At 39.3% G+C, this 25,832-nt stretch overlaps 1 protein-coding gene across 7 annotated transcripts in view; it reads right to left on the reverse strand.

Annotated features, from left to right (window-relative positions):
• Positions 1-599: 599 nt before the first annotated feature.
• The window catches only part of TSNARE1 (t-SNARE domain containing 1), a 471,893-nt gene continuing 446,660 nt past the window's right edge, over positions 600-25,832 (reverse strand). For all 7 annotated transcript variants that reach the window (XM_064703638.1, XM_064703641.1, XM_064703642.1 and 4 more), the window contains one exon: positions 600-1,498. The gene's annotated coding sequence lies outside the window, so the exon portion shown is untranslated. The remainder of the gene's footprint in view (positions 1,499-25,832) is intronic.

Below are 25,832 nucleotides of genomic sequence, written 5' to 3' on the forward strand. Positions count from 1 at the left end.
AGTTCTAGTTCAGAAGTAAACTCTCTGTGGTAAGGTAAAGCCATAGGTGTCATAATTTTTAATTTCATGCCAGCAAGAAGCTCGGCTGGAGAAAAAGAAGAAGAGTGTCACTCTATTCATTAGCTTTTCTTAATAGCAATTAATGAATATTTAATGTAACATATACCAATCCAGTTAGGTAGATTTTATATATCTAAAGATAAGCCACCAGAAACTGTGACTTGTGTTTCTTCTCCAAACCTGACTGTGCTGATTTAAGAAGTTTCAGTTTTGACCCTGAGTGAGCTTAAGCACCTGCAAATGCTCTCTGTGCTCAACTTTACTGATGAAAGACTGTGTCAGCTCTTTGGAAAGGGAGCATGTAACTGATATCAGTGCAGGTGAGAATCCAGTTTAATATTTGTTATTCATTTCTAAAACTCCAAAGCACCCAACCCCCATAACCTAGAGAGGTAACATTTTTTTTCTTCTTTTTTTTTTCTTTTTCTGGTAATAAATATTTTTCGAAATCAAAAGATTTTGCTTTTCCCAAAGAGTAAAAAAAATATATAATTTTGTTAAATTCTCTTCAATAATTCCTATGGCATTTTAATTAAAACCATTTTTGAAATGCTTTATTTACTGGAGGAAAACTGCATTTATAACACACAACACATTTAAAGATGAATTTCAATGGCATTTTCAATCATGTTGTCAGGAAAAAAACATTATGGATGAAAATGGAACAAACTCACAAACGTTGGTTGCAGTGAAACCTATTAAATGAAGTCTGAAGTAATATTTGGCATTTTTCATGAGATATCTTGCTTGGGTTTTTTTTAAAGGCCACCAAAAAAATCATAATGTAATGTTTTCTTTATTTGTCCTGCTCTTTCAGGGACGTTTCTCATGAATAAATATGGTGTTCTGTGCATACAGTGGGATCAAATAAGAATCTAATTGATGTGTTGTAAACAGCACATGAAATTGTGGAAGTGCTTAGCTCAGATCCAGCAGAGCAAATTCTAAAGCAGCAGTGCACAGCAGGGGAATCTGAGCTAAATTAATTTTTAAACATACAAAAAGAGTAACCAAAAATAACAAAAAAAAAGAAAAAAAAAAGAACCAGACAAACATCTTGACTTTCACGGTTTTAAATGAGCAGAACTGGAGATCAGGAGCATGTTAAAAACACAAACAACAGAGATGAATTAACAGCTACTTGTCTTACAGCACATTGTAGAGCAAATCTGGAGGCAAAGAAATAGAATTCCCCAGATACAGGGGGCATAATTAAAATCTGTAACATAAGGTAAAACATGCCTGTGATGAAAGGGGAAAAATTAGGCAAATTATTCACAATGATACCAACACACAGTATAAAACTTGGCTTTTCTTTCATACAATTAGTGCTTGTTGGTTATAGCAGGATTAACATGACGTGATCAGAAATGCAGACACAGACGTGGGGCCTGAATGTGCAGTGCCTTGAGAATCCATTCCAGGGTGACCACAGGCTCTGTAAAACCAAGAACAGCTGGTGAGTATTCACAGGACCCCCAGAGAATTTCTGGTGCAGAGGTGTCACTGGTGGAAGGGTGGCTGCTCCCAAAAGGCACAGACAGAAAAAAAAGCAGATTAAGCTCAGGAAAGTGTATTTTCACTGATTCCAGGCTAAGGTAATTGTGGAGATGGAAGGGATGAGAAGACTGGGACAGATTATCCACAAAGGTTGTGGGCTCCTCATCCCTGGAAATGTTCAAAACCCAGTTGGAAGGGGCTGTGAATAAGAGGAAGAACTCCGTGCCCATGGCAGAGGTTGGAATAAGATCATCTTTAAGGTCCCTTCCAACCCAAACTTTTCCATGGTTCTATGACTGAGAATACAGAAAACCCAAATTCATCAAGAAAATACAGCATTTAACCTCCTGTAGCAAGGAAAAAAGTAAATTTTGTGTTCCCTTCAATGCCAGCAGTTCCCATACCTGGAGAAAAGTGCATTTAGTTTTAAAAATATAATTTTCTGCAAAATGGACAAAGAATAGAAGACAGAGCATGGCACTGGCGCACTTTGCTGGACAGAATAGAGCTGGGAAATTGTATTGTTTCCCATTTTTCCATGCCATGAAGAAACTAAAACCTTAGGCACTTCCTCTGACTAGGAACAACTCATTATGACTTGTAGATGTGTAATTAGAGATCAAAAACATGTAGATCTAAACCATAAAATGTTTACACTATTCATGTAGACAAGTTAATGGAATTAAAAAGAGAGCACTTTTTGATCAAAGAGTCTGTTTCTCTCCAATTACTGTAAAAGAAACTTCTTAAGAACGACATCAGCAGCAGGATAGCACCTCCAAGATCAGCACTTTGCACTTCTGAGGTTACACAGATTGTATTTTTGCACTCACCACCTATGAAACAGCCCTGAGTGTTTGTAGGAGGCATCACTATGAAATATATCAGCAGGCTTTTGTGGTGTTTGTGTTTATTCTACCTCTGCTTCCTCAGTGACTGTGTTTGTGTGCACATGCAGTCTAAGAAAATCGAGTTAAACTTGTTATCCAGGGTGAGGATAGGAATGAAAAACTGGATTGTCATTATTATTAGTGAAGGCGTAACTGATAACAACTTCTTTTCTTTTTTCTAGATCTTTTTAATACAGGTGAAAGCCTCAGAAACACTGTTTTAATTATGCTTTGCTGCAAACCAACAAGGTGTTAAAATAGACCATGATCAGACACAAAGCAGCTAAATATAGACACAAACATATTTTCATTTATGCTAATTTTTAAACTGCTCATTATAAGATTGTTCAGATAATATTTTTGAAACCAGATGTCCATTATGTGCTGTGCTGCAGATACAAAGCAGAGATGAGGGTTCCTGCATTGTATTCACAGAAACACCTCAAAGAGGCAATAGAAACACTCTAATGGAAGGGTACCCTTCTGAAGATGACATTCATCCCAGCTAATTTAAGGTCTAAGCACCTCCATCTGAGTAGAATGACTCCCAGGCTCCAGGCTCCTATTACAGTAATTACAGATCTAATCAATACAGCCAAAGATTTTTAGGGTTTTTAGGGTGGGGATCATTTGAATAAAGTAATCAACTCCATATTGACCTAAATTTCACTGGCTGGTATTGACTCACATTAGCTGCAAAGGGATCTTCAGGATGACTTTCCCAGATGCAGAGAGGTTCACTGTTGGCATCTAAATTTAGCTGCACAAATTCAGCAGCCAAAGTCCTTTTAATGTCACAAGAGGAGTTGCTCAAGTCACTCACACAAGTAAAAAAGCAGCTCTGGAAAGGGGATGCACACCACTAATCATTCAACCTTTCCTTCCACTTGGGAACTATTCTCACTTTTCTGTTTATTTAATATTTCCCAGCACTTTTTAAAGAGGAAAGGCTCTAAGGTGAACCTTGAAGGTCTCTTCCAACCTAAACCATTTTATGGCATTATAGAATCCTATCCTATTTCTGCAGGTGCCAGTCAACAACATTCACCACCTGTTCAAGTTACAGAATCACAGAAATTCACAGATTCTGGAGATGAAGCAGGGTGAGCAGGGCTGTGTCCAGCTGGATTTTGAATAGCTCCAAAGCTGGAGGCTCCACAACTCTCAGCAACTCATTTCCCCATTTGGTCAATCATATTAAAAAAAAAACAAAAAAAAAAAAAAAAAAAAAAGTGTTTTCATATGCTCAAAATATTTTTCATTTTTTTCAGGTTGTGATCACTGCCTTTTGACCTGTCAGCAGAAACCACTGAGAAGAGCCTGCTTCTACCTTCTTTATCCCCCTGCCTCAGGTATTTATAGATGGGAAAGCTCCTACAGAGCCTTTCCTTCCCCAGACTGCAATCCCAGCTCTCTCAGCCTCTCCTCACATGTCAGAGAGCTCCTGTGCAGGCACACACATGCCTGTGTCCAGGAGAACACAGATCCTCTGGAGCTTGGACAGAATTCTCCAAGCACTGGGATGAAGATGCGTTGGACATGAAACCAAACCCTATGTCCAGCACAGACCCATTGCTCTTAGCAGGCTCTGCAGCTGCTGGGGATTCTGAATTTTGATTTGAAATCAGGGAAAATATTTATTTAAATATAAATATTTAAAATGCAAAAGCCATTTGGATAAGAAATAGGTAATCTACAAGGCTTGGAGTGCAGCAAGGGAGATTCTCCAGGCACAAACTGGCTAAAAGATATCCTAGGCCAAAAACCCAACAGACTTCATATACCTGTCAGGTTTGCTTGAGGATAAATATGAATTTAAGTTACTGAGAGAGAGGTTGAGTTCTGTCATACTCTTAGGTTTTGATTAAAGATCTTTTTTACTTTTTGTGTAGTAATACTTATGCTAAGTTCAGCAGTTTTACTCATGGACCATACAGTCTTATCTTAGTTGCTCTACAAATAGAGAATTAAATAACAATCTTTGGAAATAAATAAATTAAAATTATGCTGGAATATACCCTAGGTTTTCTTTAATGTCTTGGGAACTTTATTGGTATAAATGTGTCTGACTTGAGGCTTTATCTGTCTTTATTTCTGTGATTATTTTCATGATCATTAAAGGAAACAGATATATTTATCTTGATTTTTTTTTTCATGAATAAAGAGAGAGGGCAAATAAAAAAAGTACCCTGCTGCTATCAGGGTGCTAAAATTATGCTTCTATGCAAGCTGACAGATCACTGAGAAGTGTAAAAGCAGCCTGTAAAGAGCTGCAACAAGAACCTTAGGTAAGGATTCATCCTCCAGCCCTCCTTAGATCAGAGAAGAATCTTTCCCCTCTTTGAGGTTTTCAGTGTAGACTCTGCTCGTTTATTTAGTCTGGGCTATTCTGGCTGTGAATTAAAGAGGTGGTCTCATGGGAAGATAAATTATTCAGAGTAATAAATAATAATTTGTCCCTACCTGCTGTTGTTCCAAATCAAGTGAGATCTCTGCCTGGGCAAATATGAAGATGTGTATCACACTGTGTAAATAAGCTGTGATAATACAACCTTTGACATTTGCAAATTTACATGGATTTAGGACTTTCTCATAGATACAAATCTCAATGGACTCCTCTGTTGGAGAAGGTTCATCAAGACAAATCATAGTCCATTATTAATAGTAGGTGACCATTATATATGCAGAGGTTTTGGGTGGTTGAATGTTTCTTTAAAAGTGTGAAACAATGACAATCATTGGAAGCTGATTGAGATGACTGAAGGTGGCCCATGAAATTACCAAGTGGACTTTTGCCTCAATGAAAGGGGAGAGATGACCCAAATCTCATTAAAGTCCATGCAAACACTCTCGCTGACTTTATCCAGCCCATAGGAAAGGTCTTGCAGCTGCTCTGCAAAGTCATAGAATGAACAGATGGAATTTGGTGGTGAGCACTGAAAACATGGACATGGAAACATCTCTTCAGAGTTATTTAAAGGCCCTTCCCAACATTTCAAACTCAGGCAGGGAGGGAGCCTGTGCCAGTGCTGGACCCTCAGCACAGGTGTCTTGAAAGACAGATAACCCACAGAAAGGAAATGTTAAGCCCTTGACTTGAGCTTGCCATTTTTTTGTTTAATTCAGTTTTGTTTCTTCTTATTTTGATGGTGAACCTGTTTCCAAGGCACTACTGCCTTTTGATATTTTCAAACTGAAACTTTCCCATATGCATAATTTACACTAATTAAATCCATGTCAAAACTTTATCTGCTTTCCTCTAAAACTGTTGCATACTTTATAGTTTCAGATGCACATTGCAAAGTAGCTTCCAAATATCACAAAGCTGAAATCCTGTGACATCATCTCATTCATGATGTGAATGTAGAACCTAAATTAATCTGTGAGGCTGACAGTGGAGACAGCATCTTATAACATGAGGATCTAAATTGTCTATTTCTGAAACCCCTAAGAGAGTATTAAAGGGAAACCAGGAAATCTATGGTTGTTTACATTTTTCTGGCTCTAGTTCCTTGTAGCTGCTAATATTCTGATTTTCATTTCCTGACAATATGGTAAATATACTTTGCTTCTGTGTTTAGGATTCAACAGATCACCAGCTTTGGACATCAACATCAAATTTATCCTAAGTCAGATAACCTTTCTCTGCAGTTGGGGTGCAATTCGTGGCTTAACTCATTCAAAATTAATCTCTTCCATCTGTGGTGGCAGGGAATGGCCTCTGCAAACCCTTCCTGATCACTCTGATTAAGGTTTCAAAATGGACTTGATACAACAGCTTTATTTTATACGTAAATTTTAATGATGTATTTTTAGGATAGAAAATAAAGAAAATACAAGGAAAGGAAGAAAAAGGTCATAATGCTAAGAAAACCTGTGATGTTTCCTGCCTCTTTGAAGCTGGAGTTAATCAGACAGCAGATTAGTCTGAGAATTACATTTCTGACACTGTAAACCTTCCAGGCCTTTAGCTGGACCCTTTTTCAAGTGTAGTAGGCGATGATGAGATTTTGCCTTCAGGAAAGACTGTTGTTTCATCAGTTAAAGTTCATCTCTTTAAAGAATCCTTCCCACTAATTTTCTAGGGGAGCAAATGATGTCCACTTTTCATTGCAGAATTTCTTCAGTGCACGACTGCCCACAGCAGGAAAGCTGCTGCTCTTATTCAGCCACTCTGGTCATTTCTGCTTATTCTGGAGTTCTAACAGCAGCTTCTTAATATAGGACAGGCCTAATAACCCGAGAGTCTTCTGTCAGAAAAAAAATGAGATGGCAGGGTGATGATATACCCCGTGCAATATGGCTTAATATTCACTTACACTTTTATTTCCCCTGTGCTTTCTCTTAATTGCATCAATGGTTCCCAGAAGCCACCTTTGATTCAACTTCACTGAAATAATTTCTTTTTCTGCTTAGAAAGATGGCCCAGTAGAAATCCAGGCCCTTTGGAAGACTAGGGTATTTTGGGCCCTGATATGAAGTTCTTAAAATTTGGCAGCTGCAGCTCATTGTTAAAATAGGAGTTCTGGATAAAGATATTAAAGATATTAAAGCAAGTGCATGGGTATCTGTCAGGGACCACCACAAGAGCATAGGTGTGTTTTATGGAGAGTATGGGTTAACCCTAAGGCAAAACTAAAACAAGGGATTAGATGATACTGGGAAAAAAACAAAACAAAACAAAACAAAACCCCAGCAACAAAACCCAAGCCCACAGTCCAGACACTGTTTGGGGTCCAAGAAGGGTGTTGTCTATCCAAGTCAGTTCCTTGGGATTCACTACACTGAAAGAAATCCCAAATCTTTTCCATCTTCATGTTTAGTCATGTTCCCCATGGGAATTTACCCCTAAATTTACCCCAGTGCATTTCAGTCTGACCCCTGAAGATTTGTCTTAGCAGTGCACAGTACATGGCAAAGCTTTTAAGAAACGTGCAACTGCTACTCATACAAACATGCAAAAAAGATCTGCAGCAGCTCAGAATTTGCACCTGGGAGGCAAAACTGCAGAAGATGACATAATAATGGCCAGAGATACAATGGGTGATATCACATTTCAGAAGTGAATATTGCTAGCTGAACTTCGGGGATCATGAGAAAATTCATTTCACAGAGGTGGAATGCCCAGAGCCTGGGAGGTGACACATAATGAATTAGAGTAATTTTGCCCAACCTGTTAAAAACAAATGCTGTTATAGAAGTAGCAGGGCCATTTGCATAAAGATTTTTAAATTACCTGGTGTTGAATATGTGAAACATCAGGTAATGACATTGCAAACTCAGCTCTGATTAAATGGCAAGTGAAGAGCGAATCTCAGCAGCATTGTCTTATCACATTAAAACAAGGGGAAAATCTATTTATGAGTGAGCTGACCTCATTTTTTTCTCTCATAGCCCGCTGTGCGTGGCAGAGTTCGAGATGATTGAAAAGTCATTGCATAGTTCTTTAACATGACAATGTTTAATACAAGAAAAAGTTCTTTTTCAACATCCAGCAACCTTTTTTTTTTGAGTGATGGACCTAGTTTAAGTCCCAAATGAATTTTTTGAGGTTTTGTGAGGTTTAAAATTTGGGTTCTAACAAGTTATCCCAGAAAGTTCTGAGAGGAAACCTCAGGAGCTACTGAAGCACAAACTTCATTCCTGTACTATAGTAAGTCAGGAAAGAGAAAGAGTCAAACCCACTTAATAATTAGGCCTTGCTTCTTCTCAAGGTCACAAGTCACAGGAGATGCTTCCTCCAAAGAAATGTGTACTCATTTTCTCTTAATATTACTTTTCTTGTAGAAGCATTGCCACCCTGTTTAGCCTGGAGGAAAAGGGGTGACCTTATTGCTTTCTACAGCTACCTTAAAGGAAATAATAGTGAGGTGGGTGTCAGTCTCTTCTCCCAGGTAGCAAAAGACAGGAGAAGAGGAAATGGTCTCAAGTGGTGCCAGAGAAGATTTAGAGTTGATTTCTTTCATGGAAATGGTTGTAAAGCAATGGAGCAGGCTGTCCATGGAAGTGGTAGAGTTGTCATCCCAGGAAGTAGAAAAATTGTGTGGATATGCACTTGAGGATTTGGTTCAGTGGCGAACTTGGTGGTGGTGGTGGTAGGAGAACAGTTCAACTCAATATTTGGAACCTCAACAATTCTATGATTTTACTTCTCAAAAAAAAAAAAAATCCTTGGAAATTGGGATTTCCTTCACAACATCCCAATAATAAACTAAATAAATTTATCTGAAATCATCTTTTTCTGAGGGCTGAAACTCAGAAGAGTGAGGGTTGAGTTACAGAGGAGGGCTACGACTTTATTTTATTGCCTTGACAAGAATGTTAAAATTTCCAGCAATGTGTGATCTAAGTGACTGAATGACCAAAAAGATACCATTGTTTGATCATCATCCATGGGTTCACTTTGCAATTTATGCTGCAGTAACTTTGCTCATTTGCAAGAACGTTCTGTGAAAGAGGCCACATCTCCTCTGGTCTAAGCAGCCACTGCCTTTCCCTAGCAGGACAGGGCTCCCTGACTCACATTTGGCAACTCCTGCAGTGTGGAGGGAGGAAGGACAGAGAAAAGCAGCTTCATGAATATGTGGAATTATTCTGGGAAGCACTCAGGATAATGTAAAAACCAGAGACATAAAACACTGGCCAGCTGAGACACTAAGAGAGATTAGATAGCAGACCTGGCAACTCATCCATTTGCACCAGTGTGGCAAATTTTGTGGGTTTTTTGGGAACAAACAGAGTTCCTGGCATTTGACTTTCATCTTGGATTAAGCATCAGGAGGAAAAATGCTGACTTATGTTAAAATGTGTGTGGTTGCAGGACAGATTCAAGGAGATGGATGCCTCAGCACTGGAGCACACAGTCAAGGCTGCCAAGGACGCAAATCTCTCAGTGCCCATCCAGTGCCTCGTTACTGTCCCACCATCCCTGAGAACCTGCCATGGGGAAATACCAGGCTTTCACCTTGCAGCTGCTTTTAACTACAGAGCAAGCAAATCACAGCTGTAAAAGGTGACAGAAACCCTTAAATTCTCATTCACGTGTTACTGGAAATAAACCTTAAAAAAGCCCACAGAAGACACACAAAATGGTTGGCATTAAACTATTCCAGCTAAGGGAGCAGGAGCTGTATGCTCCAGTTCTGCTGAAAGGGAGCTGGTGGCAGAATAATGTGGTTTGTGCAGAACTAGGGAAAATGAGAGCTGAAAATGTTCCCTATCAGGAAAGAAAAACACACTTGCATAGCAAGAGTTGCTGTCTCACACACTGATGGGTGTTCTCAGAGCAGCAGCAATGCATATTTAAACACAAGAAGTACCTTCCTCAGATAATTTTTTTTAAAGACTATTTAACTATGAAGGAAACAAAACTGGTTTTAGTCAATGAGGACAGAGATGGAATGGACAAAACTCTTAACACTGGAAATAGAACTGCAACTTATAACTTTTTCATTAAGAACAGCACTGGAAATAAATTGCTGCATAGAGAGCTAATTAAAAAAGAACTAATAAATTCTCTAGATGTAAATATAATGCAATTTTTTCATCCATCTGGGTTCTAGCTGTTGTTAACTCTGGGTGATGCTGGTTTTACATGCATATGCTGGTGTTATTCCTACAGATGGTGCCAGGGCTGAGGCACAGGATGGAAGGAAGCTTCATGTTTGCTTTGCTTACATTCTAAGAGTCAGCACTGGATTAATGCAAACCCTAATCCCATCAGAAAAGAGATATTTTTGTAGACACCAGGGAGACTAATGCAGCTGATCCCTGCTTATGGCAGGAAAATGCACACATGTCAGGGATTTCACTCTGATATTTGTAGATAACCTTGGTAAATCTTTTGGACACCTCCTCATTTGGATCTTAGTGGGCTGTTCATAAATAAGGGTGAAAACAGCTGAGTTGACTTTCCTTTTGATCTCTTCCACCATTCTTCCAGTGTGGGTGGGTGAAATATCCTGCCTAGTGGATGTTTATTCCCTTTTCTACTGCTCCAGATTAGTTAATATGGAATATTATGGATGAGATTCTTTGCATTCAAATTCAAATGTTCCAGATCAACACAAATCACTCTCATTTCTCTTTAGAGAGGACAATCTGGCTCAACTTTAATGAATCCATTCAATAGCTGAAAAAAAAATTTATGCCTTAGCCTGAAAGGGAACATCAAGTAACAAGTTCAGATTTAGTTGTCTAAACTTCAGTGACACTAATATAATCTTTCTTTTTTTAAAATATTCTAATTCTGGATCAAATATTTCTGTACTACCTTATTCTGTTCACAGGTTTTTATGGTTTACCTTGTATATTTTTTCTGTAAACAAATCTTCAGTGACAAGATTGTTGCAACCACTAGGATCAGAAAGAAGCCTTAATTCATAATGTGCCTTGTACATCCTTCCTTCCTTCCTTCCTTCCTTCCTTCCTTCCTTCCTTCCTTCCTTCCTTCCTTCCTTCCTTCCTTCCTTCCTTCCTTCCTTCCTTCCTTCCTTCCTTCCTTCCTTCCTTCCTTCCTTCCTCCTTCCTTCCTTCCTTCCTTCCTTCCTTCCTTCCTTCCTTCCTTCCTTCCTTCCTTCCTTCCTTCCTTCCTTCCTTCCTTCCTTCCTTCCTTCCTTCCTTCCTTCCTTCCTTCCTTCCTCCCTCCCTCCCTCCCTCCCTCCCTTCCTCCTTTCTTTTTTTTAATGTACAGACAAAGAGTTCTCATTTTCATATGGAATCCAGAGTATCTTCATTTTCTTGGGTAGCATTATTGGAAATAAGGATAAGTATCAACTCTCATGTTAGATCTTACTGAGACCCATCTAATTAAAGCCTTATAAACTCTTCAGTTACTGCATGGATACAACTCCCATCTTGTTTTCCCCATAATATTCTTTGCGTACAGAAAGCAATCCTATCCTCCACTATGTATGCTCTCCTACCATACTCACCAAAAATGAATAAAATAAAACCTACAGGTTGAAGGGAAGAATAGAAAAATATTTCAAAGAAAGATCTCTGAGTTACTGAGCAAGAAACAATGGCAGAACTCCCTGAGTAGGAAATAATCAGAAGCTTGGACAGTGCCCAGGGAATGCTTTATGTACATCATTTGTTGTTACTCTTCCTTGAGTGCCTGTTCATGGGTACTGCTGGAGACAATGAAGGGGTGAAATATTATTTTGTGCTGGCCAGGCTGGGTGTCCTAAAATCCCCAAAATCAGCTGTGTCAGATTTATCAGGGTGCTGCATCCATTTAACTCCTCCCTGTTTATTATCACTGCTGGGAAGACCAGCACTAAAGAGACTATGCAGAGTTCCAGAAGTGTCTCCATTTTCTTTTGGAAAGAAACAGGATTTTGTTGGAGAGGGAAGACAATCATGAGTAATCACTGAAGAGTCAGCTATACATTATATATTCTGCATCGTGCCTCTGGTTCCATTTCTGGGAGCAGAAATGATTAAGATTTTACTTACTCCTTAGCATGTAGTGCTATAAGGGATTAAGAGAGAAAAGAGGGGAGATGAAGTATTTAAGGGCTCCAGTAGACAGAGAGAAAGCATTTAGGTATCAAAAAAGCCTTTTTACAGCTCAAGTCTATTAGACAAGAGGTAAAGGAACAAAATAAAAGGGATCAGTTTTAACAGATCTGGTGTACTACAGTGACTGAGGTGCTTAACATAAAAGTGAAGAACTAGTGTAGACACAATACAAGATAGGAAATTCCAGGGAGTTACTGTGATTCCATGGAATGGATAGAGATTTCTGAGTTTTCTTTATGTCTCTGTAGTTTGAAAAGCAGAATAATTTTGGTAGTTGATGCCCAGCCTTCTCTGTCCAGCACAACCAAGATCTCCAAGACAATGGTATTTAGCAATGAATTTTGGGACTTCTCATGGACTTTTTCAGAGGGCTTTTACTGCCCATCAGGTTTTACAGGTCTGAACAAAAGCCTTCACCTCACATGCACCAAGCAAGCGGAGATCCTTTCCCCTCAGATACTGAACTGTCACAGACATCTTTTATGAAAAATCCTTTCCTTAGGATTTTTCCTCCTGAGAAGCTGAGAGGCCTCAGGAACAAAATGTAAACAATGGTTATCTGCTGCTGTGGAATGCAACAGGTGGATCTGTGATTGGTCTCATAGAGTTGTTTCTAAGTAATGGCCAATCACAGTCAGCTGGCTTGGACACTCTGTCCAAGACAGAAACCTTTGTTATCATTCTTTCTTATTCTATTCTTAGCTAGCCTTCTGATGAAATCCTTCCTTCTATTTTTTTAGTATAGTTTTAATGTAATATATATAATAAAATAATAAATCAAGCTTTCTGAAACATGGAGTCATATCCTCGTCTCTTCCCTCATTCTCAGACTCCTGTGCACATGGTCACACTGAACTTTCCTCTTAAGAAGAATAACAGCAACACTGAAAACCCAAGCAAACAATCAAACTAAAAAATCAAAGGAATAATATTTATTGTTCTTCACCTGCAGCTGGCAGCAGCTGGAAGAACCAGAATAAACTCAAAGTTGCCAACACCTTGCCAAGTGTTTCTTTAGATGTCATTTGCCTTCTCTGCACTGGGTTCCTAGTTAGGAATTCCTTCTTTGGAGGTAGCAGATTCCTCCAGCACCGAACCCCAGTGGAAGTGATACTTCAAAGCACACAATTCCTCTCTGTATTTCCCCCTCAATAAAGCTGTAGTGCAGCTGCATCTGGAAATAAAGAATTCCCTCCTCCTCTGCAGCAGGTGGAGCCCAGAGCACAGCCTTGTCTGCAGCAGCAGCGATGAGGTTGGGAAGATTCCTCCACAGTAGGAGGGATCACACACATTTGGGAGACCACTTTGCCTGTTATCCCCAACTCTAAGGATGAAGGAGAAGGAGAGGAACACTCATTGAAACAGGTCAGGCTGTGATTTAGACCAGCTTCATCCTTGTTCTTTGGAGAGGAGTTATAAATATTTTAAGGAGAAACAGCGATGCTACTTAAAAAGCACTTACCTAATTAAACCTCAAGTGCAGGAATCTTTATTCTGCAGAGCTGCACTCTGTGATGCTCAGCACCTCAGGCTATACCTCAGCCATATGGCACTTTAATAGGCACTAGCAGAGGGAGCCCTTTTTATATTTTAACAGATGGGTGCAAGCTACTGGGGTTGGAGCAGAGGGCAGAATGAAAGGAAATGTAAGGAAAGAGAATAAAGAAAAAGACAAAGTTCAAATAATGAATTCTTATTGAACTCTTCCACTTCTGCTTGAAACAGCTTGAGGTCTTGTTTCTTTCCTAGAAGGAGTTTCTGTTGTTTGGACTCAGACTCACTGATCACAAACCATTTCACAGCAGATTTACCGTGTGAGGCTTTGTCCTTGCAGCAGAAATACCACTGCTGATTTCAGAATTTCAGAGTCTGCTGGCCCAACAAATACCTGTACGAGTTTAGAAGCAGGATTGAAACTTTTACAGTGTTTCCTCTGCTGTACCTGTGTCCCTGTATATCTCAACAAGTTTGGGCTGTATCAGAGAATTACTGGAAGACCTCACAAGGGAAAGTCAGTACAGACATGTTGCTGGGGAAACAGAGTAAAGAGAACCCAAGAAAAGAGTCAGAAATGGGAAGCCTATTAGAAAATAACTGATTTCTTGAAACATTTAGCTTTCAGATAGATCCTGATCTTGTGGCCAAGAAGATCAATGGGATCCTGGGATGCACCAGGAAGAGCATTGCCAGCAGACTGAGGGGGGTGATCCTGCCCCTCTGCTCAGCCCTGGTGAGGCACATCTGGAGTGCCCTGCCCAGCTTTGGGCTCCTCAGGACCAGGGAGGCAATGGAGCTCCTGGAGCAGGTCCAGGGAAGGGTGATGAAGATGATGAAGGGACTGGAGCATCACTGATAAGGAAAAGCTGAGGGAGCTAGGGCTGTTCAGCCTCAAAAAGAGACAACTGAGAGGTGACATCATCCCTGTGTGTCCCTGTCTGCAGGGAGGGGTCAGAGCAGGGCCCAGGCTCTGCTCTGGGGGGGCCCAACAATGGCACAAGATGAAGAGGCAGGAGCTGATCCCACAAAGTTCCACCTGGACATGAGTCAGAATGTCTTCCCTGTCTGGTGACCAAGAACTGAACAGATTGTCCAGAGAGGGTGTGGAGTCTCCCTCTCTGCAGACATTCTAGAACTGTCTGGACACAATCCTGGGCCTGTGCTCTGGGATGGCCCAGCTGGAGCAGGGAGGTGGCACCAGGTGACCCCACTGTGGTCCCTCCCAGCCTGACCCATTCTGTGGTTCTGTGTGATCTGGTAAGACTGAGGTTTTAACTGCAGCAATTGCATTCAGCAAACAAGACTATCAGCTAAAGGGACCACAGGGCTAAAGGATCATTATTCCATTTACATTGAGGTTGCTACATGGTTTAATGTTTCCCAAATCTGCCATTTCATAGCTTTGTTGCCTCACCCAAAACATTGTGTGATTCCTTTCTCACCTTCCTGTCTTTCCTTGACTGTACTTCCATAAATACCATTCCTTTCATCCCATGCGTTTGTCTCCCACTTCACAGGGTAAGTTTAATTTGTCCCAAAAGTCCTGTGGCACGTTTTTACCCTCTGGGGATTGCTAGGGACCCCATTCTAGGGAGCTCTGATGGAGAGTGACAGCATCATTCCATGTGGCACTGCAGATAATTCTGCCTGCTGATATTCCTGCACCAGTTCTGGAACTGCATCACCCCGGGCGAAGCACCTGCAGTAGCTCAGTTTTCCTTCTGCAAGGGTACAAAACATGCAAAGTATTTAATGTGTGCTTTTTATCAAACACTCTGTGTGTTACCTTGTTCTACAAAAACTGTGAATCCATTAAACATATTAAATATTTATTTAATCAGTGATTTTCCTCTATTTGTTCTGTCTTCCAGTGTCTATCAGTGTATCATAAAAAACAATGTTCTGTGAATGTGTTCTCAGAGCATTAATTCCTTTATTGAGAAAATCTCTTGTTATTTTAATCCTCCATCTGAATTCCTTATGAAGAAAATTATAATTAATGTAGAGTTTTTAATTTCATTATTATTCATCATTCTCTGCAATAGCTCAGTATTTTAAAAAGGCAGAACTGGATGTTTCCAACAAAGCACAGATTTCATACTAGATTTCTACTGAATTTTAACTGCTAGGAATAATAAATGGAAATGTGTTAAAATGTTTATATGTGTTTCCAATTGTATTTCCCAAACAATCTGTACATCTGTGTCAGATTTGGATGCCTGCATGAGAAAATTAGATCTACTTGTGGCTGTACCATTGGAAGTTTTTTTGATGGGCCTAGCAGGTTATGCCAGCCATGACATCAAATTTTATTCTTAGACCATTATCAATTCTTATATTAAATTTTCCTTTTATTTAACACACTTGAGATTTTGACTGGAATTACTTTGTTTATATGTTTAGAGGTGTTTTTTGTTTTTTGTTTCTTCCTATGTGGCCAGGCCTGTTTTGGTCAGGTTTTACCCAATAATTGAGAAGTAATTCTCATGGATCAGATGTACAAAGGGGTGGGATATTCTAAGTCCAGCACTGGGTTCATGTTTATTGACTAATAACAGAGTTTCAGCAATGCTTCTTTTTTTTTTGGAGGGGTATTTTTTTAAAAACATTTCTAGCTAATCCAACACTGTGCAAACTGAAAGGAAGAAGCTCTTCCAAGTTGAAAGTCAGAAAACAGCCATGATGAACTCTCTGTTAGGAAACTGGAAAGGGTTGCACCATCTTTGGGAAGTTTGTTGTAAAACTGCTCAAACACAGTGGGTCTGGTTCTCACATTAGAAACATTTTATGCTTAATGTAATTCAGTTTATGGCCCCAGTGCACTGCAAGAGTGGTGTAAATTGGCATTAAAGTTAATGAGAATTAGGCCTAGGGAGTCTAATATTTGCTTTCTACAGTGGTTGAAATTACTTCTGTTGTTTTATAGCAATGTTTAAAAGTCAGCACAGAGACATTATAAATAAAAAACTTGGGTCACATCCATCCATCCATCCATCCATCCATCCATCCATCCATCCATCCATCCAAGAGAAATGCACTGCAACATTTGATACAGAGCCCAAGCCTTGATTTAATTACAAGTAGGATTAATTTGGCCTTTTAAATGTAGATGTGGATACAGTAATTTCTATAAATCCATGTCTTTCAATCATTTAAAACTGTCAGCATTTTATTCAAAGGTAAAAGTTTTCATGAGCCTCATTTCACATTTCTTCTGCGAGTAAAAAATGATGCAAGGATAACAATGATAAATGAAAATAGTGTACCATGAATAAGTTTCAAAATGCTGACAGAAAATATTTGCCCTTGCATGAAATAAATGCTTTGGGAAAACAGAAATAGAGATTTCCTTTACCTTCAAATGTAATAACCTTTTTAATGACTTGGGAGCCATCTGATTGTTTGTTATGAAGCTCACTGTTTCTGCTTATGTAGGGATTTTGTTTATTATTATGGTCGTATTTGTCTTTCTCTATTCGAAATTGGTTGGTGCCCAAAGGAAAGCATTAAAAAAGAATTCACAAATTTCTGATATTTCATCATTTCAGTTATATTTTAGCAAATATTCAGATCTCTGAGGTACTCTCAGAGCTGTGTTTTGCAGTGGTGTTATATTTCTATGAGGCAAGAGAGAAATATCCCAGAAATCCAAGACTATAAATGCATCAAGACTGCTCTTTTTAGGAGGAAAAAAATCTGTACAACTACAAAATAGCAATGGTATACTCTGCATTTTCTCATTAAAAATTATAATTTTTTATATATATATTCTCACATAAACCTAAGTTCTCTTATGTGTTGAAATTTCATAGATATTCATGGTTTGTGTCTCTATGGTATAGAAGTCCTGTTGAAGAAACATTTTTTACTTAGACTATTTAAATTTGGGATAACTGAAAATGTGAGAAAATATGTCTCATGGGAATCTCTGCAAACCTCATTGACAAAATTATATGCTCCAGGCTTGAGGTTTCTTCTGGGTAATTAAAAAAGGACACATAGGAATTCCAAATCCAGTATAGAAAAGGTCAAGTTCAAAACATGACATCCAAAATACTTTGAAGCATAGTCAGAAAACCATACAAAGGCTTTAATATAATCCTTTAACATAAAACAGGAGTATGTGTTTTGGAACCTCGAGGAATTCTGACTCAGTACTCACAGAGTTTGAAATCAAAACACACATAAATAGAATTTTTAGCTCAGGCTATTTTTTTTTTTTTTTTGGGTAGTCATTACAGAGAATGTCTTAATAAAGGACTTGAAGATGAATGGGGAAATAGATTTCCTTCTCTTTCCCTATGCAGGGATCGAGAAGGCAGAAATGCCAGGGTACACTTACTGCCTTGAAAAACAAAGGCTGGCAATTAACATTTCTGTTTAGAAGTTGGTGTAATTTTCTCCCCTCCAGTATGCACTAATTAGCTCTGGAAATGCAAAACATGTTTGTGTAATTTTGTGGATTCTCATTTTCTAAACTTTGCAATCAGGAGGACAGAAATTCCTATTAATGCCAATCTTTTTGCTTAATGCTTTTCTCTTTGGATTCTTATTTGTTTGTTTGCTTGTTTTGTTTTAAAGGACTGCCAGTGAAAGATCTACACTTTGTAGAATCTGTTTCCAAATTGAATAGAGGGATTTCCAAACTCTACAAAATCACACTTCTCAATGTAAAGGAAGAGAGAGAAAAAAGAAGCAAACAATCTCTTGAAAAATGCAGAACCACATAGGTTACCCTCAACATCAGTGTAACATCACATTTCAACATAAATATAAAAGATTCTAGAAAAAAAACCCCTAAATATTCCATCACCAGCACACCCATCTTCTGTCATATGCCATTTCCCTATTTAATTTAAAAGTCTTCTACTGCATTTCCTTCTTATCATATTTGGGGACAAGACCTCAGAAGAGATGGCTTGAAAGGAAAACCTCTGTCACAGGCCCTGGTGTCACATGCTAGCAGTGCCTTTGTGGAGGTGACAGCTCATTTGAAGGGGACAGTCCTGGTTCTGCTACTTTCTCTTGCTTTCTATCTCTGCTCACACTGTGCTATGAAGCCCTGAACCCTTGCATTTTTAGTTTATGGACCCTAAATATGAGCTATGTTCACAGAATAAGAGAATCAGAATGGTTTGGGTTGGAAGGGACCTTAAAGATCATCTCATTCCACTCCCTGCCATGGGCAGGGACAGCTTCCACCATCCCAGGTTGCTCCAAGCCCCACCCAACCTGGCTTTGGACACTTCCAGGGGTGGGGCAGCCACAGCTCACCACCCTCTGAATAAAGAATTTTTCCCCTATTTAATCCAAACCTGCTGTCTCTCAGTCACAGGTTCTACAATTTTGAAACCACATGTTCTACAAGTTGTACAAGCCATGTCCAAACATAAACAAAAACTCACTGGGAAGTTGGGCTCTTGACTTATCTCTGAAGAATAGAACTCCCTATCTTGCTACTCTTGCTTTTAGGATGAGATGGGATGGGATGGGATGGGATGGGATGGGATGGGATGGGATGGGATGGGATGGGATGGGATGGGCAAAAAATGCAGAAGGACCTCATGGAGCCTGAAGTGAAAAACTGGAAAGTCCAGGTCTCACTTAAGTGTTATACAATATGGAGCACTTTGAATGATCAAAAAGCTTTAGTGATGTTCTGCCACGAGGTACTGACCCCAAAATTGATTTAGGATCATGGACTATCTCAAGTTGGAAGGGACTCATATTAAAACTAAACCATCTCACTAAAAGCTTTGTCCATACCTTCCTTGAACTCTGATAGACTTGGTGCCAGGACCACCACCCTGCTGAATCCAGCAACTGACTTCCCTCTCAGTGAGCAATCTGAAAATGTTTTTCATCCTAATGGAAAACCTTCCAGTCCTGCTGGATGAGGATGTGGTGTGACTCACTGGGTTTCCTTAAAGGCTATAAATAAATGCAGATTGTGGGGTGCTTTCCTTTTCTTTTCATAAAACATTTGGAAGGCGGAGAGAACAGACAGTCTAATTTTCTGTTGTAACAGCGGCTTGTTATGTATGAAGTCATTAGGAACAATTAAGTGATAATGCTGAACAACTTAATAATGGAATTAGAAACCTGAGAAAGTACAGGAAATGTATAATCTACGTAATTTGGGTCCCAATTCACCCAGTTCTGCTGCTGCTGCTGCTCTGTGCAGCTTCATCACAGCAGACTGTGCTCTTTGTGACCTCCACCTTTTGGCACAGGGAGGAAGACTTTGGAATTCAACCCCCTTTGTGGCAATAAATAAATCCTCCATGAATTTTAATACTACATCCAGTTGGTTATGGGCTGGATTTGGTTTGTGTTCAGAGAAAAAAGTCACAATTTTTTCAAAATCACAAAATAAAAAAAAAAAAAGAGAAAGGAGAGAACAAAAAACATTATTTACAGCTTGAAATAATTTTTTGGGGGTTAACTTATTCAAATTCCTTTTGACTATTGAGACAGGAATCTTGTAAAGATGGGAAAAATTTTGTGTCACAAAATTGTTATCTTTTTTATCCCTATTCTGGTAGCTGCAGATACTTTAGGTACTTTGGCACCTAAAGCATCAAGTGCAGACCTGAGCAAACTTCCTAAAAATATGAAAGACTCAGGATTGCAGGTACTCTGATCAGCCTTAGTGGAGCACAGGACAGGGATCTCTGGGTTGTTTTAGATATTTTAGAAGATGCACGGAAGTTCAGGGGTTTTTTTTGAGAAAAAAAAAAAAAAAGGAGTTCATTTCTTGTGTCCACAGCATCACTCAGTCCTTCTGGCACCAAACTCCAACCAGCTGCAAAGTTCATTAAAAAACAATATTCTGTCATGAATGGTTACATCAACACCCAAGCTGAAGCCAGTCAGCAATGGCACTTTTTTCTTTTTTCCTATTTTATTTTTTGTAAGCAAAACAACAACAACAAAAAACCTCAGAAATTTAGTCAGATGAATATTTCATCGCCCAGTTTACTTCTCCACTTTGAACACAAATTGATGTTTCAGCAGGACTACAAGGCAGGCAGCCACCTACAGAACTTCCCCAGGCAGAATTATATGTACTTTTTGGAGTTAAACAGAAATAAGACAGTGACAATTTTTTCCGTTTTGTTCCCCTAATTGCCAGACAAAGTGCAATTTTCTGTTCTGTTCTATCAACCAGATGCCCTTGTCATCCACCATCGAGCTACAGTAATGGAACTTGACGTCCTCTTTGTTGTTTCTCTCTGCGTTTGTGTGACTCACTGCTCAAAATAAAAATGTACTAAGAATACCAAAGGTTGTTGTCATAGAAAAGTTATGAAATTCCTTTCATCTAATTGCTTTCAGCTGTTTTTGGGTTTTTTTGCAGGGCTGGGGCTTTTGAAGTTGTCTTGATATGCTGTGAGCACTCAGCCATGGGGTTATGTACCAGCCAACACATCAGTTTTCAGCAGAAATCTTGCTAAAGGTAAAGTTTTCCAAGGTACTTTGGCACCTAAAGCCCCAAGTGCAGACCTGAGCAAATTCCCAAAAATATGAAAGATTCAGGATTTCTTTTGAATACTTTACTCAGTTGAAAAGGTGTCCAGAAATGACAAATGCCCACAAATTACCCCAGAGCACTACAAATCAGCTGAAGTTGTGGTGCTCAACACTCAAGGCATTGGAGCATCACAAAAAGTTAAAAAGAAAGGAAAGAATTGTGCCATTGGTTCTTGGAGTCAGGACACACAGGTGAGTGTCAGTAGGAGAAATTTGTTAAGAATTAAGAAAGCAAATCAACCATTCCATGACTGCTTTGCAGCTCCACATCAGTAAAAACCTCAGACCAACTTTCATTTGTGAGGCCAATCCAAGACTGAAAGAAGAGTTTCACTTGGAAAGATAATGATATATTAAAAAATGGAATGGAATGGAATGGAATGGAATGGAATGGAATGGAATGGAATGGAATGGAATGGAATAGAATAGAATAGAATAGAATAGAATAGAATAGAATAGAATAGAATAGAATAGAATAGAATAGAATAGAATAGAATAGAATAGTTCAATAGGAATGAGGCTAAAATGACCATCTAGCCCAAGGGATTTATTTAAAAGTTCAGATCACTTTTCTTTACCAAAAAAGTAGATACACAAAAGTCAAAGCAAGGACAACAAGTACTGAAACAAAACTGAGGAACTGACTCATGGGAAGAAACATTAAAATTTAATGTAGTTAATTTTCCTTAGTGGTTTTGGAATATGGTGAGAATTTGTAACAATGGAAAATATAAAATTAGAAATGGCAGGACAAAAATTTAGAGTCCAAATGAGAATGAGGTGAAGAGATGGTGAGAATGGAATGACTGGTAAGAGGAAAATATTCTCCCAAACAAGAGGAAAAAATTGGGACGTTTATTATGCAAATGCAACAACATGGTAATGTAGTTAAAAGCATGTAAAATAATCACATTTTACCAAAGTTGATTTATAACCCAGACCTGGTCCAGAATTATATAGAATTATAGAGTAGGAATAAATTGAAAAGCTGTATTCCAAACGACTGACAAATCCCACACATAAACTCACATCTGGACTGTGAAACCCACTGCCCTGTGATGCATTTCAGGTTTCAGTAGAACAGTTCCTAGAGGTGTTGATAATAATGCTATCAAACTTCATCCCAAATTTTTTTTAAAAACTGAGAGGATATCACAGTGAAAGCACTGTTAATAGTTTTAAACCCCTACTTTGGGAACTAGAAATTAGTATGAAAGTAGAGTTTGGTCAAGATGAGAGAGGAAGTATTTTCATCTGTCTAAAGTAATTTGCATTTTATTCCAAATCTCTGCACCAGAGCTCAGGGATGCTCCTCTCCGGTGATTCCAGCCTAACTGAAGCCAAGGAGGTTATGGGCTGAAGAGTAAGAGCAGAAGTAAATCAATAACGTTCTAGGAAGAGGGGAGAGGTGAAAGTCCTGAAGTGAGATGCATTTAGAACAAAACCAGACAAATTACTTCACCACAGCACCTCAGCCAGACAGGAACCTCTGTCCCCAGCATCCCAACTGCACTGTGGCAGCACAATGGCCTTAAAGATAATTTTGTACCTTCAAGTCTTGGGAAGTTTGTATATATTCTTATTTTAAAGGATTATTTTTCTGTATTCACCTGTATACCTGGCTCTCACAAGATTTGATGCAGGCCTGAGTGATTCAGAAATTACATAAAATCATTCTAAACCAGAATGGGAGTCACAGCACAAGGAAAAGATACAAATTCAACTATTTTAACAGTCAAAGGAGTTTGAATAGGCAAAATTCTTAAATCTAGAAATAATAACCTCTGTTTCAACAGAGGCCAGAAGGACTCTGCCACACTCCTGCTCCCATAACCAATGTCTCACTCCAGGTACAGTGAGCTGTTAATAAAACTTTGCTTGAGTTAGGGAATTACATACAAAAGCTTTCATCCCAGGGGAATTTTGTTGTGTTTTGTGTATCAGATGGTGAATGTAAACCTGAATTTAAGACTCCTTGCAGGCATTTTGAGCCACAAGGAGTTCAAATGGCTCACCAAGAGCTGTGAGATGAGCAGATGACAGAATTCACTTTTCATCACAGAAGTGGATAATATAAAGCTCAAAATTCTACTGCAACAGCTGTTGAAGACAGTGACCCATGTGCTTTAGTACCATTTGTTTTGCATGTATTTATCCTATAATTAGACAGCACAGTGTTCCCACCTTTCTATGCTGCAGTCGCCTACATTTATTTCAAGCTTTAATTTCTGCTCCCCGAGGATTTATCTCCATTGTCACACAGTTTATCGTGGATGTTCCATCATTGGTTATCTCTGAACAGCAGTAGGAAAGAATTGGCTTTGTCAAAATCCTGTTGTTTTTTTTTTCTCTACTTCTTTTGCTCTCTGTTCTGCTGACTTCTTTTTTTTTCTTTTTTTTTATTATTCTCTTCTTCTCCCAAGTTTGCAATGTGCAAGTGTATCCATTGCTGGAAATAACCTTAGCTTTAATAGCCTCATTGATGAGGCCATAAGGGGGCACATAACCATTTAAATGAGCTTACCCAGAATGACTCGCTGCCAGAAATGCTTGAAACATCCTGTGCATCTCTGCCTCCCTTTCAATGAGGGTCATTTTTTGCTTGCTGATTACCACAGATCACCTCATACAGCCATGCAAACTCAGTAAACTGATTAAACTTTGCTCTTTTTTTATCCACAGCCCTAAAATATTCTTCAGATGCCTTGCTGAGAAATTCTAATGTAGCCATTTTTCAAACAGGGGACTGATACTGGCAGTGGCACCCAGAATATTGCTTTGGTCATTCATGTGAAAAATAGATACAGGGCTGCATTTGCCTGTGTTTACTATAAGCATAAGGATGTCCACTTCTGAATTCTTCAGAAATTTTAAATTCTTTAGAAATGTCACCTGCATGATCCATCCAGTTGCTCCAGTCTTCATCCCACAAGCTCTCAGGAAGTGCAGGCAAAGGCTTCCATGCTTCCCTTGACTTTCACTCACAGGGAAACAACCATCCAAAGACTTGGGTATCTGCAAAATTCTGGGAATGCACATCTGCTGATAAGACCTGCGGTGAGCCTACAGGCTGTCCTATGGCTCATCTGACAGAATAAAAGAGGCTGTAAGCATGAATAATTCAGCATCCAAATGCCACCAATCACTTTTGATAAAAACATCTCTGCACTTCAGGTCCTCATTCATAAAATCTGATCAAAAAAGGGTGATCCTACATAAAAGGGGTGCTCTTGATATGCAATGGTTAAGAGAGACATGGATGCTCCCAAAGAGGAGATTAACTTTACATTTTTGGTTTGAGTGGTGTGCAGTACATTATATCTGTGACCACATGGTAAAATGAGACGGAGAAATGATTGTTCACTGGCCACTCACCATTCTGGGCCTAATGTCATGCTCCTTAGATGAGTGAAATTTATATCATACCAGAATATATACAAAAGAGAGCTGAAACAAATTATAGAAGCAATATTAATTTTTATCTTTGCTCACAATAGTTTAATTTTTAAATATTTTACTCCTTTTAAAGTTTGATATCTTTGCATAAATAGTTTGTACTCATTTCACATAAAACATGCTCCTGCTTTGTTGCTGAATCATGTGATTATTTTTTCTTAACAGATTAAATTTAAGTTCAATATATGTGGAAAAGTGGTAATCCATACAAGGCAAGTGTTGTTTCATTTTAAAATACCACCAGACAACACTGAAAGTCAAGCACCGAACTCAAAATCCTTCATTCAGACATGACAGTTTTCTTTGTCTCTTTTTTTAGGTGCTTTGCCGCACCATACCACACATTTTTTGGGGACAACCTGTTTAAATACAAATGCCACAGAATTCCTCTCCTGTTAGGTTCCAATTAGGATTAGCCCTAACTGCACAGCTGGCTGCTCCCCTTTCATGAGGCTCATCTTGCTTTGCAGCCTGGCTGCTGAAGGCTCATTGCCTCTCCCTGGGTGTCAGATATAACTCAATGGGATGTGCCTTCAGGGGGTTCTTTACTCCCTGTTGGAGGAGCCAGTTGCCAGTGGAAGTTACAGATTCCAATATATCCGTTTTGTCAAGGCTGTGTTAAAAATAAAACAATCCCTCCCTTAGTGTGGAGAGGCTGAGGTGCCTTTCACATTCATGGCAACTTCCTTTTGATGCTTGCAGGAGGCTCCCTGTGATTTCAATATCATTGTTCACATTTCATTGAATTTAATTGCTCAGTGCAGGACTCATTACTGGCCTGGTGCTTCCCTGTCAGTGCTCTGGACTCTCCTCCCTGGGCAGGGACAGCAGAAGCATTTTGCAGTAGCTGCTCACAGTGTCACTGATGGAGAGCCCAGAGCAAAGGAGCTTCCTTGCTCTTTTCATAAATTATCATAGTCCAGGTGTGACTTAAGATTGGTGGTTTTAGGTTGTTTAGGGCTGATGCTGCCCAGCTGTGGTCTGCAGCTTTCTCACTGATCTCTTCTCTCTGGTGATCAGTGACAGAACCTGAGGGAATGTCCTGAAGTTTTGTCAGGAGAGATTTAGGTGGGATATTAGGAAAATGTCACTCAGAGGGTTGTTGGGCACTGTAACAGCAGTCACAGCAGCAATCTGATGGAGCTCAAGGAGTGGAAAGTGTTTGAGGCCAGGCTGGATAGGGCTCTGGGCAACCTGGTCTGGTGGAACATGTCCCAGCCCATGGCAGGGGTTGGAACTGGATCATCTTTGAGATCACTTCAACCCCAAACCATTCTGCTGTTCTTTTGACCCCTGGAATTGGACCTACCAGCATCTTCAAGGGAGCACTGCTGACTATCAAGGACCACACAGGCTCTGCTCTCAGACTGT

This window comes from Zonotrichia leucophrys, chromosome 2, assembly GCF_028769735.1.
Source record: "Zonotrichia leucophrys gambelii isolate GWCS_2022_RI chromosome 2, RI_Zleu_2.0, whole genome shotgun sequence".
In the NCBI taxonomy this organism is placed as follows: Eukaryota; Metazoa; Chordata; class Aves; order Passeriformes; family Passerellidae; genus Zonotrichia; species Zonotrichia leucophrys.